Genomic DNA, 14,232 nt, shown 5'->3' with positions numbered 1-14,232 from the left:
GGAGGAAGTGGACATGGTGGACGGAGTGAAGCACGGGGGCAAACACCCCCTACATACAATGTTTGGCTCCTATCTGATAAGTGGCATTTTATACCACTTTGAACATCTTATAAAAGCTTAAATTGATGTCTTGAAATTAAGTATTTTGTGTATTTGATGCGTTTTTCTAGTGTTTGTGCATTTCAGGATATTAATTGTATTTCTGGAGAGATTTCATCAAGAATAAGCCTTGGCATGTGTTTGGCATTGCAAGTGGAAAGATAGGAGCAGATTACAGCAAAGATTTGGAACAGAAACAGAGCATTTTCCAGAAGGGGTCCGAGCGCCCGCTCAGCTCTGCTGAGCGATCGCTCAGGAAGCTGAGCGCCCGCTCAGGAATGCTGAGCGGCCGCTCAGGGACGGAATTTTAGAATAATTATTTTGGACTCCTGGTTCTGTTTAACTTCCAACTTCTGAGTTAGCTGGGTTTTATGGGACTCCTATATAAGTAGTTTTCAGAGACGTTTCACATAGGTTGGATCGTAGTATTAATCAAGGAGCGAGGAGATAAGGAAGAAGACCGTTTTAGCACACCGCAACGAAGAGGAATCATATTTTCTTGTGATTCTTTATTTCGTTGTAACAGTGGATGCTAGTTTTCTTTACTTTGAACCTAATTACTCTTGTGACGTACTCTAGTTTAATATAAGTAGTTATCTAATTATTCTCTTGTGTTATTATCATGTTTTCATATGAACCCGTGATGACGATGAGTTCTGTCATGGGCTAATCGTGATCATGGGGTCGTAACGGATTTACTATGGAATTATTTAGTTAGTTGTTTAATACCTTAGTGTGTGATGATTGTATGATATCTAGTATTGGTTGTGCTTATTCATCTTATGTGCGTCGCGAACATATAAGATAGGGTGTTAATCTCTTGTGAAGCGACGGTGGATCTTGAGATTTAGAACTTGTCATGCTAGCATAGGTTCATGTATGTGTATGTATGATTAGTGGGTAACTCTAACCATTTTATTTTCCTTGTGTAATCAAAAGGAATAACTTGTGCTTAAATCGTTATGTTGTCAATTTCTGTAGACATATAGGGACTTAACATAATTGATGTCTATTCAATTTCTATCTTAATTTTGGATGCTTGGTAGAATGGTATTAGTACAATGAAAGTTGGCTTTTATCAGTTTCGTGTTGTTCGATTAATATCATCAATGTTGCATGCTAAGGGTAATAACAATGACTATTGAAGGAAGTAGTAATGAATTTATGATCTAATGTGTGTTTTAATATTGTTAATTCAAGTGTCAATTAAGTGCTTAATTCTCGTAGTTAATTATAGTTAATAATTAGTTATTCAAATCTAAGTGTTATTGTCTTAACATTGAGAAGTAATCATACATTGGTGAGTGAGTGTTAATTGAACATAATTAGTCTGAGTCTCTGTGGGAACGAACTAGAAAGTATTCTATATTACTTGCAAACGCGTATACTTGCGTGTATTATTAGCGCGTATTTTCGCCCTAACAAGTTTTTGGCGCCGCTGCCTGGGACTCGGCGTATTTGTTTAGTTTATGTACTTAACATCAGTGGTCATTAGGACTCAGTGATTAAGATGTGTTACTTATTGTTTCCGGTTGTGTTTCAGGTACTTTAGCGAGCGTTTATGCAAACACGTTCTCATACTCGCAAGAGGACTTTAGATACGGCTGAGACAGACGAAGTTCTTGATATTCCGAAGAAGATAGATTTTGAAGATTCGGATTCAGGAAGTGAGCAGAAAGAGCCAGTAATCATGGGTGATCGTATAGTTCCGGTAGATCCAGCTCTTATGGACTTTTCTTGGACTTAAATTGATGACATTCAGTCTAGCATCATGCACCCGTCTATTGAGGCCAATAACTTTGAAATCAAGCCGGGCACTATTCAGATGGTGCAGAATTCCGTCTCTTTCGGAGGTGCTGCGACTGAAGACCCCAACATGCACATAAGGAATTTTGTCGAGATCTGTAGTACTTTCAAATATAATGGTGTGACTGATGAGGCTATCAAGCTGAGGCTTTTCCCATTCTCACTGAGGGATAAAGCTAAGGATTGGTTACATTTTGAACCAGCTGGGTCTATCACTACTTGGCAAGATCTTGCGCAAAAGTTTCTGGTAAAGTTTTATCCAATGGCGAAGACTGCTGCTATGAGGAGTGCTCTTACTCAATTTGCGCAGCAGCCTACAGAATCCATGTGCGAAGCATGGGAGCGCTACAAGGAGATGTTGAGAAAGTGTCCACATCAAGGAATTCCTGATTAGATGGTGATCACTGGTATCTATAATGGTTTGGGGGCCCAATCTCGGCCCATGCTCGATGCAGCTGGACGCGCCTTGTGGGCCAAAAGCTATACTGAGGCTTATAATCTTATTGAGACTATGGCTGCAAATGAGCATCAAAACGCAACTCAAAGGATGATGCCCGGGAAGGTAGCAGGTATTCTGGAAGTTGATGCAGCTACAGTTATTGCAGTACAGCTCCAAGTGCTGTCTTTGAAGGTCAATTCTTTAGCCACCTATGGAGTCAATCAGATAGCTATGGTCTGTGAGCTTTGTGCAGGTTCTCATGCTACGGATCAGTGTTCTCTTGTTAATGAATCTGTTCAGTATGTGAACAATTATCAGCGACCGCAGCAGCCTATGCCAGCTACTTATCATCCTAACAACAGAAATCATCCAAATTTCAGCTGGAGTAATAATCAGAATGCTATTCAGCAACCATATCAGCAAGGCTTAAGTAAACAGTTCAATCCACCTGGATTCCAGCAACCACAGCATTATGCTCAAAGGCAATCATATCCTCAACAAGGAGGTGCAGCTCCACCCTCTAGTGCTGATTTTGAGAAACTTAAGTTGTTGTGCAAAAGTCAGGAGGTTTCTATCAAGACCTTGGAAAATCAAATCGGTCAAATAGCCAATACAGTGCTCAATCATCAACCTGGCACATTTCCCAGTGATATTGAAGTGCCAGGTAAGAAGGAAGCTAAAGAGCAAGTCAAGGCTATCACCTTAAGGTCTGGAAAAGTTGCTGATGCTGAAAAAGCAAAAGACGGAGAAGCTGAAGTTGGTGATGAAGAAGCTAAGCAACGGGAGAAAGCGGCGGAACCAAGGAAGACTAATGTTGAACACACTCTGCCTGAGGGTAATATAGGGGAGAAACAGCTCTATCCTCCACCACCTTTCCCTAAGAGATTGCAACAATAAAAGCTGGATAAGCAGTTTGGTAAGTTTCTGGAGGTGTTTAAGAAACTTCACATCAATATACCTTTCACTGAGGCTCTGGAGCAAATGCCTAGTTATGCGAAATTTATGAAGAGTATTCTTTCAAGAAAGGTGAAACTGGACGACCCTGAGACCGTTGCTTTAACGGAAGAATGCAGTGCTGTGCTGCAACAAAAGTTACCTCCAAAGCTTAAAGATCTGGGTAGCTTCACCATTTCTTGCATCATTGGCAAGTTGTCTTTTGAGAAGTGCCTTTGTGATTTGGGATCAAGCATCAATCTAATGCCGTTGTCGATCTTCAAAAAGTTGAATTTACCTGATCCAAAGCCCACCTACATGTCTCTACAATTAGCTGATCGTTCTATTACATACCCACGAGGCATAGTGGAGGATGTGCTAGTAAAGGTGGATAAGCTCTTCTTTCCTGCAGACTTTGTTATTTTGGATTTCGAGGAAGATAAGAAGATTCTCATAACCTTGGGGAGACCTTTCTTGGCTACAGGCCGTACTTTGATAGATGTGCAGAAAGGTGAACTTACTATGAGGGTGCAGGATCATGATGTGACATTCAATATATTCAAAGCAATGAAATTCCCTACAGAAGTTGAGGAGTGCTTAAAAGTGGATTTGATTGATTCTACGGTCACTTCAGAACTTGATCATATGCTAATGTCTGATGCATTAGAGAAAGCCTTAGTGGGGGATTTTGACAGTGATGATGAGGATGGCAATGAGCAACTACAATATCTAAATGCTTCTCCTTGGAGGTGAAAGCTAGACATGCTATTTGAATCTCTTGGTACTTCTGACCTCAAAAATGCTGAAGGAAAGCTCAAACCATCTATTGAGGAAGCACCTACCTTGGAGCTTAAACCATTGCCTGAATACTTGAGGTATGCTTTTTAGGTGATGCATCTACTTTACCTGTTATTATTGCATCTGACCTTTCAGGTAGTGAGGAGGACAAGCTCCTGAGGATCTTGAGAGAATTCAAATCGGCTATCGGATAGACTATAGCAGACATCAAGGGGATCAGCCCTTCGTACTGCATGCATAAAATTCTACTAGAGGAAGGTAGTAAGCCAACTGTTGAGCAACAGCGAAGACTTAATCCTATCATGAAAGAAGTGGTGAAGAAAGAAATTCTGAAGTGGCTGGATGCAGGAATCATTTATCCTATTTCTGACAGTTCTTGGGTGAGCCCCGTGCAATGTGTACCTAAGAAATGAGGTATTACTATGGTAGCAAATGAGAAGAACGAGCTCATCCCCACTCGAATAGTCACAGGATGAAGAGTATGCATGGACTACAGAAAGTTGAACAAGGCCACGAGGAAGGATCACTTCCCTCTTCCATTTATTGATCAGATGCTTGACAGGTTGGCCGGTCATGAGTATTATTGTCTTCTGGATGGTTATTCGAGGTATAATCAGATATGTATTGCACCAGAGGATCAAGAAAATACTACCTTCACTTGTCCATTTGGCACGTTTGCTTTTTGCAGAGTTTCGTTTCGCTTATGTGGCGCACCTGCCACTTTTCAGAGATGTATGATGGCTATATTCTCTGATATGATTGGAAATAACGTCGAGGTGTTCATGGACGACTTCTCCGTCTTTGGACATTCGTATGATGAATGTTTGAATAATCTTCGTGCAGTACTCAAAAGGTGTATGGAAACTAATTTGGTGCTCAATTGGGAAAAATGTCACTTTATGGTGCGTGAAGGCATTATTCTTGGGCATAAGGTCTCTAGCAAGGGTCTTGAGGTGGATAAATCCAAGGTGGGAGTCATTGAAAATCTTCCACCACCTATTTCTGTGAAAGGAATCCGTAGTTTTCTTGGTCATGCGGGTTTTTATCGGCGTTTCATCAAGGACTTTTCGAAGATATCTAAGCCGTTGTGCAACTTGCTTGAGAAGGATGTGCCTTTCAAATTTGATGTTGAATGCTTAACGGCATTCGAGACTCTCAAGAAGAGTTTGATAACTGCACCAGTTATTACAGCACCTGATTGGACAGAGCCTTTTGAGATGATGTGTGATGTGAGTGATTATGCGATGGGCGCAGTTCTTGGACAGCGCAAGAATAATCTCTTTTATGTGGTCTATTATGCTGGAAAGAACTTAAATGGAGCTCAAATGAACTACACCACTACTGAGAAGGAGGTCTTGGCTATAGTCTTTGGTTTCGAAAAATTTCGATCTTATTTGCTTGGGACAAAGGTGACAGTGTTCATTGATCATGCGGCCATTCGCTATTTGGTTTCCAAGAAGGATTCGAAGCCTAGACTCATTCATTGGGTGCTCTTGCTACATGAATTTGAGTTAGAGATCAAGGATCGAAAAGGTACTGAGAATCAAGTAGCTGACCATCTCTCTAGATTGGAGAATCCCGAGTCCACTTCACATGATAAGACATTAATCAACGAATCTTTTCTGGATGAGCAGTTGTTCGCAGTTCAGGAGGAAGAGCCATGGTTCGCAAATATTGTGAATTATCTTGTCAGCAATATAATGCCTCCTAATATGAATACAGCTCAAAAGAAGAAGTTTCTGCATGAGGTGAAGTGGTATATGTGGGATGAACCGTATTTGTTTAGACAGGGAGCTGACCAGATCATCAGGAGATGTATCCCATTCTGTGAGACGGATGGGATATTACGAGACTTCCACTCCACAGTTTATAATGGACATTATGGTGGTGAGAAGACGACAGTTCGTATTCTACAAGCAGGTTTTTTCTGGCCTACTTTGTTTAAGGATGCTCATCAGTTCGTTTTAAGGTGTGATCTTTGCCAAAGAGTGGGAAATCTTACGAGAAAGGATGAGATGTCGTTAAATGTGATGCTTGAAGTCGAGGTCTTTGATGTTTGGGGAATTGATTTCATGGGGTCATTTGTCTCGTCCTGTAATAATCAGTACAACTTGCTGGCAATCGATTATGTCTCAAAATCGGTAGAAGTCAAAGCTCTACCAATGAATGATGCAAAGGTAGTGTTGAATTTTCTTCATAAGCAGATTTTCACAAGGTTTGGAATTCCACGAGTAATCATAAGTGATGAAGGGTCGCATTTCTGCAACCGTAAGTTCACTTCTATGATGCAGCGCTACAATATGAATCATCGTGTTGCTACTGCCTATCATCCGCAAATGAATGGTCAAGCGGAAGTTTCTAATAGAGAGATCAAGCGCATTTTAGAGAAGGTTATTTGTCCATTAAGGAAGGATTGGTCTTTAAAGCTCGATGAAGTTGTTTGGGCTTACAGAACAGCATATAAGACTCCACTTGGGATGTCCCCATTTCAACTTGTGTATGGTAAGGGATGTCATTTACCTGCGGAGCTTGAGCATAAGGCCTATTGGGTGTTGAAGAAGTTGAACCTGGATCTAGATGCAGCTGGAAAGAAGCGAATGCTTCAGCTAAATGAACTTGATGAATTTCGTCTCCAAGCGTACGAGAACAACAAAATGTACAAGGAAAAAGTGAAAAGGTGGCACGACAGGAAGTTATATCCTAAGTCATTTGTGTCGGGAAAGCAAGTTCTTTTATTCAACTCTCGTCTCCGACTTTTTCCTGGAAAGTTGAAATCAAGGTGGTCTGGACCTTTTATTGTCAAAACTGTGTTTTCACATGGAGCGGTGGAGATTTTTGAGAATGATCTGGACCAAGCATTCAAGGTTAATGGTCAGCGTTTGAAGCATTACTATGGGGACATGGCAAACCAGGAAGTGGTTAGTGCCGTTTTATTGTCAACTTGATTAAGGTATGCTATGTCAAGCTAATGACGAAAAAGAAGCGCTTCTTGGGAGGCAACCCATGATTTTTTGTTACAGGAACCCTTAGAAGTTAGTAAGCTATCCAAAACCACAAAAAAATCAGAAAAACATGGCAAGAAAAAAAAAATTCCAGAAGACCCCTGAGCGCCCGCTCAGCAGAGCTGAGCGACCGCTCAGTGTAAGAACCCTGATTTTTGTAATATTTTAAAACTTCTGTGAATAGTAACTTGAGCTGATTAAGTAATACGTATGGGGATCATCATAAAATGAATAGTGGAATTTTGAGAATCCGAGATCATATTCTTGTTTATCGAGGAAAATAAGTGAATGTAAAAGTCGACGGAATTCGAAGATTTACGATTATACTACGTGTTTTCGTATCCGTAAAGAATGGTGTAGAACCGGGAATACTACGTGAAATAAATAATATATCAAGGTGTTTCTATGATCAAGAGAAGGAATGGAATTGGTTATAGTATTATAAGTGATAAAAGAAATCGCTACGAAACAAGTCGTTATACGTGGAAACTATCGGAATGGAACGACGATTGCGTTTACGATAAATAAACGAATGAGAAATTAAATCCCATGCAAGTTGGCCATGCATAACCAAGTCCTAACTAGTAGTTAGGAGTGTAACTAGATGATTAGAAGTTAACTAGAATAGTTTGTGGAATAGTATTGAATAGTGATGGGAGACAAACAAGTACACAAGCCATACTTCTCCCTTTTCTCACTTCATCACACAATCAAACCAACCTATACCTTTGTCAAATTATTGTCAAATCTGCTGCATACATCCCATATATTCATTATACACTCCCACACTTCATCCACAAAAGAAAACAACCCTCTTTTCCCTCACTTAAAGCTCTCCCATTTTACATTCCAGCAGTTCGGATTTTCTGAGCAAGGAAGAAAGAAAAATTCATAACTCAAAATGTACGCATTCAAATATCATGAAATTTTTACCATAGCTTCTATATATCCTGGGTAAGATTCGTACCAAATTTCAGCCTCAAATTAGTTTTTTTCAATTTTATAAAAATGTTTGAATGAGGTGCTGAAAAGTAACTCCGAAATTTTAACTTGTTTCTTGGTTTTATTTCTTAAGGATCTAGCCCTTCTAAGTGTTTTTCAAGCAAACCAAGTCCTAATCACCTTAGTACTAACCCTCCTAGTGCTCAATAAGGTATAACTTCCAACTCTTTAAAGTTTTAAGGGTGGGTTTAAGAGTTATTTATGATGTAGTGTCAAGATCCAAGAGTTTGTGTATGTGTAAGGTTGTTTTACTCATATTCTTGCTAAGTACTTGAGTTTTTGAGTTGTGATGCTTGTATTTAATGATAGATAAAGTATATAAGGTGTATGTGGATGGATCTTGAGAAGTAAGAAGTGTTGTGTTGGTCATAAGTAGTGATTGTGTCAAGAACAAGTAGTAGAAATGGAATATGGAGCATATTGCATTTGGTCTGCCTTCTGCAGTCTATTCGGCCATGTAAATGTTTGAAATTTGTGAGTCACTGGCAATGAATGGGTAGATCTTGATTTTTAGTTTCTGTACATGTATGGATCGTCACGAGGGGATTTACGGTTTAAAAGTTATGACCATTTTAGTGTAGAGCGTTCATACGAAAAGCCAACTGCGCATAGGCCACTTGCTTGATAATTTTGAAAGGCTAAAAATGATTTCGAAAATTCGGAAAAATCTTGATAATTAAATAGTGTAGCAAGGAAGACTTTCCAAAAAGAATTTTAAGAAAATATTAATTTTTCGATTTTATAAAAATGTTTTAGTAAAGCGAATCGATAATCGCGTACTAACTAAGATCGTTGGTTATTGATTTTAGATCGCCAACAAAAACCCCGAGACCATACCACTCCTAGCACTCGAGGCAAGTTTACGAAACCCTAACACAAATTATTCATGCTATATATACTTTTGTGATATTGATGCCATGATTTACAATTCGAAAATATATGCTTGTCTGTGATATCATTACATTCCAATTATGCGATTATTTACGGAGGAACTTCGTTTTATACAAGTATGAGAAATTGAAACGTAATTTTAATATAATATAAGATAGTGGGAGTCGGAGATATTTTTAAATCAATTTAATCCCGGAACGAGCCGGACGCAGAAAATTTCGATTTCAATAAACAAAGTACTTTCGCGTAACATACATATTAAACGAACGATTGAGATTTGATTTATAACTAAAAGAGGTAATCGAATACTCACTCAAGGGATATCCTACTTGATTATTTATTTATAAGTAATACCTAAAGAGTTACTAAAATATCCGGAAAATACTTAAAGTGATATTGAAAAGTTTTTAAATCAATTCACTCTATCTAAAATGTATGTAACCATTCGAAGGATAATTATAAGATGTCGAATCCCGTCTTAAGTATTTAATTAAGATTTTTATCAATTCATTGAACCTTATTAAGAAATATTTTGTACTTAAGGTTTTATCAATTCATTGGACCCTTCTTAAAAATATTATGAGACCGTAAATATTTAATATTACGTACCTGATAAGTGGCATTTTATACCACTTAGAATGTCTTAAAATGGCTTAAATTGGTGTCTTGAAATCAAGTATTTTGTGTATTTGATGCGTTTTTCTAGTGTTTATGCATTTCAGGGTATTAGTTGCATTTCGGGGGAGGAATCATCAAGAATAAGCCTTGGCATGTGTTCACCATTGCGAGAGAAAAGGAATGGGCAGATTATGGCGAAGAAACGGAGCAAACCTGGATTTTTTCCAGTAGAGGCCTGCGCGCCCGCGCAGCTATGCTGAGCGGCCGCGCAGCAACCTGCGCGCCCGCGCAGCTATGCTGAGCGGCCGCGCAGGGTCGGGGAAAAAGATAAATTATTTTAGACTTCTACTTCTATTTGGCTTCCAACTTCTATGTAATCTGAGTTTTATGGGACTATTATATAGGTAGATTTGAGACGTTTTCACAGAGAGTATTAAGGGGATTATGTTTTAGATTGTGTTTTACGCAAGAAGCGAAGGAGATAAGGAAGAAGGCCGATTTAGCACACCGCAACGAAGAGGAAGCATATTTTCTTGTGATTCTTGTTTCGTTGTAACGTTGGATGCTAGTTTTCTTGCTTTGACTTATTTACTCTTGTGACGTACTCTGTTTTAATATAATTAGTTTAGTTATTATTTTTTTTTGTTTGTTTATCATGATTTCATATGAACCCATGATGGCGATAAGTTCTATTATGGGCTAATCGTGATCATGGGGTTGCAACGGATTTATTATGGAATTCTTTAGTTAATTGTTTAATACTTTAGTGTGTGATGATTGTTTGATATCTAGTATTGGTTGTGCGTATTCGTCTTATGTGCGTCGCGAACATATAAGATAGGGTGTTAATCTCTTGTGAAGCGACGGTGGATCTTGAGATTTAGAACTTTCCATGCTAGCATAGGTTCATGTACGTTGTGCATGATTAGTGGGTAACTCTAACAGTTTTATTTGCCCTATGTAATCAAAAAGGAATAACTTGAGCTTAAATCGTTGTGTTGTCAATTTCTGTAGACATATAGGAACTCAACATAATTGATGACTATTCAACTTCTATCTTAATTGTGGATGCTTGGTAGAATGGTATTAGTACAATGAAAGTTGGCTTTTATCAGTTTCGTGTTATTCGATTAATATCATCACTGTCACATGCTAAAGGTAATAACAATGGCTATAGAAGGAAGTAATAATGAAGTTGTGATCTCATGAGTGTTTTATTATTGATAAATTGAAGTGTTAGTTAAGTGGTTAATTAAGTAGTTAATTATAGTTAATATTTAATCAACAATTTTAAGTGTTATTATCTTAACATTGAGAAGTAATCATACATTGGTGAGTGAGTTTAATTAGACAATAATTTAGTCTGAGTCTCTGAGGGAACGAACTAGAAAATATTCTATATTACTTGCGAACGCATATACTTGCGTGAATATTAGCGCGTGTTTTCGCCCTAACAAGTTTTTGGCGCCGCTGCCGGGGACTCGGCGTATTTGTTTAGTTTATGTACTTACCATCATTGGTCATTAGGACTCAGTGATTAGGACGTAGTAGTTACTTACTCTTTTCGGTTGTGTTTCAGGTACTTTAGCAAGCGTTTATGCAAACTCGTTCTCGTGCTCGCAAGAGGACTTTAGATACAGCTGAGGAGACAGACGAAGTTCTTGATATTCCGGAGAAGTTAGATTTTGAGGATTCGGATTCAGGAACTGAGCAGAAAGAACCAGTAAACATGGGAGATCGTATTGTTCAAGCTGATCCAGCTCTTATAGATTTTTCTCGGCCTAAAATTGATGATATTCAGTCAAGCATCCTTCATCCGGCTATTCAAGCTAACACCTTTGAAATCAAGCCGGGCACTATTCAGATGGTGCAGAATTCTGTTTCTTTTGGAGGAGCGGCAACTGAAGACCCCAACATGCACATAAGGAATTTTGTCGAGATCTGCAGCACTTTTAAGTATAATGGCGTGACTGATGAGGCTATCAAGTTGAGGCTTTTCCCATTCTCACTGAGGGATAAGGCTAAAGACTGGTTACATTCTGAACCAGCTGGGTCCATCACTACGTGGCAAGATCTTGCGCAAAAGTTTCTGGTGAAGTTTTATCCAATGGCAAAGACTGCTGCTATGAGGAGTGCTCTTACTCAGTTTGCGCAGCAACCTACAGAATCTATGTGCGAGGCTTGGGAACGCTACAAGGAAATGTTGAGAAAATGTCCACATCATGGAATGTCGGATTGGATGGTGATCACTGGTTTCTATAATGGTTTGGGGGCCCAATCTCGGCCCATGCTCGATGCAGCAGCTGGAGGAGCCTTATGGTCTAAAAGCTATACTGAGGCGTATAATCTTATAGAGACGATGGCTGCAAATGAGCATCAAAACCCAACTCAGAGGATGACGTCAGGCAAGGTAGCAGGTATTCTGGAAGTTGACGCAGCCACCGCTATTGCAGCCCAGCTCCAAGCGCTATTAATGAAGGTTGATTCTCTGGCTACGTATGGAGTTAATCAAATAGCTATGGTTTGTGAGCTTTGTGCAGGTTCTCATGCTACGGATCAGTGTTCTCTTGTCAACGAATCTGTTCAGTATGCGAATAATTATCAGCGACAACAGCAGCCTGTGCCAGCGACCTATCATCCTAATAACAGAAATCATCCAAATTTCAGTTGGGGGAATAATCAGAATGCTATTCAGCCACCATATCAGCAAGGAGTGAGTAAACAGTTTAACCCACCTGGATTCCAGCAACCACAGCAGTATGCTACAAGGCAATCATATTCTCAACAGGGAAGTGTAGCTGCACCTACTAGTGCTGATTTTGAGGAACTTAAGCTGTTGTGCAAGAGTCAGGCGGTTTCTATCAAGACCTTGGAAAATCAAATTGGTCAATTAGCCAATGCAGTGCTCAATCATCAACCTGGCACTCTTCCCAGTGACACGGAAATACCAGGCAGGAAGGAAGCTAAAGAGCAAGTCAAGGCTATTACCTTAAGGTCTGGAAAAGTGGCTGATGCTGAAAAGGCAAAGGAAGTCGAAGCTGAAGTTAGAGATGAAGAATCTAAGCAAAAGGAGAAAGCGGCGGAACCAAGGAAGACTACTGTTGAACACACTCTGCCTGAGGCTAATACAGGGGAGAAACAGCTCTATCCTCCACCACCTTTTCCTAAGAGATTGCAGCAATAAAAGCTGGATAGACAGTTCGGGAAGTTTCTGGAGGTGTTCAAGAAACTTCACATCAATATACCTTTCGCTGAGGCTCTGGAACAAATGCCTAGTTATGCGAAGTTTATGAAGACTATTCTTACAAGGAAGGTGAAACTGGATGACCTTGAAACCGTTGCTCTCACGGAAGAATGCAGCGCTGTTCTGCAGTAAAAGTTACCACCAAAACTGAAAGATCCAGGAAGCTTCACCATTCCTTGCACCATTGGCAATCTAACTTTTGACAAGTACCTTTGTGATTTGGGAGCAAGCATTAATCTGATGCCGTTGTCGATCTTTAAAAAGCTGGATCTGCCTGATCCAAAACCCATATACATGTCGCTACAATTGGCTGACCGTTCCATTACTTACCCAAGGGGCATAGTTGAGGATGTGCTCGTCAAGGTGGATAAGCTCTTCTTTCCAGCAGATTTTGTTATTCTGGATTTTGAGGAAGATAAGAAGATTCCCATAATCTTGGGAAGGCCTTTCTTGGCTACTGGCCGTACCTTGATAGATGTGCAAAAAGGTGAACTTACTATGCGGGTCCAAGATCAGGATGTGACCTTCAATGTATTCAAGGCAATGAAATTCCCTACAGAAGATGAGGAGTGCTTAAAAGTGGATGTGATTGATACTGCGGTTACTTCGGAACTCGATCACATGCTAATGTCTGATGCATTGGAAAAGGCCTTAGTGGGGGATTTTGACAGCGATGATGAAGATAGCAACGAGCAATTACAATATCTGAACGCTTCTCCATGGAAGCGAAAGCTGGACATACCATTTGAATCTTTTGGTACTTCTGACCTTAAGAATGCTGAAGGGAAGCTCAAACCATCAATAGAGGAAGCACCTACCTTGGAGCTCAAACCATTACCTAAACACTTGAGGTATGCTTTTTTAGGTGATTCATCTATGTTACCTGTTATTATTTCATCTGACCTTTCAGGTAGTGAGGAAGACAAGCTCTTAAGGATTTTGAGAGAATTCAAATCGGCTATAGGATGGACCATAGCAGACATCAAGGGGATAAGTCCTTCATATTGTATGCATAAAATTCTGTTAGAGGAAGGTAGTAAGCCAACTGTGGAACAGCAGCGAAGACTGAATCCCATCATGAAGGAGGTGGTGAAGAAAGAAATTCTGAAATGGCTAGATGCAGGCATCATTTATCCTATTTCTGACAGCTCGTGGGTGAGCCACGTACAATGTGTACCTAAGAAGGGAGGTATCACTGTGGTCGCAAATGAAAAGAATGAGCTCATCCCTACTCGAACAGTTACAGGATGGAGAGTATGCATGGATTATAGAAAATTGAACAAAGCCACAAGGAAGGATCACTTCCCCCTTCCATTTATTGATCAAATGCTTGACAGATTGGCGGGTCATGAGTATTTTTGTCTTCTGGATGGTTATTCCGGGTATAATCAGATTTGTAT

The 14,232-nt window shown here is 39.7% G+C and overlaps 2 non-coding genes across 2 annotated transcripts; both read right to left on the bottom strand.

Moving 5' to 3' along the window:
• Nucleotides 1–2,182: 2,182 nt before the first annotated feature.
• On the bottom strand, nt 2,183–2,289 carry LOC141722504 (small nucleolar RNA R71). The gene has a single exon (XR_012575522.1). It is a non-coding gene; the product is annotated as a small nucleolar RNA R71 (small nucleolar RNA).
• Nucleotides 2,290–11,710: 9,421 nt separating this feature from the next.
• On the bottom strand, nt 11,711–11,817 carry LOC141722372 (small nucleolar RNA R71). Its single transcript, XR_012575391.1, has one exon. It is a non-coding gene; the product is annotated as a small nucleolar RNA R71 (small nucleolar RNA).
• Nucleotides 11,818–14,232: the final 2,415 nt, after the last annotated feature.

This window comes from Apium graveolens, chromosome 4, assembly GCF_009905375.1.
Source record: "Apium graveolens cultivar Ventura chromosome 4, ASM990537v1, whole genome shotgun sequence".
NCBI lineage: Eukaryota > Viridiplantae > Streptophyta > Magnoliopsida > Apiales > Apiaceae > Apium > Apium graveolens.
This window is presented reverse-complemented; position numbering and strand designations above follow the sequence as displayed.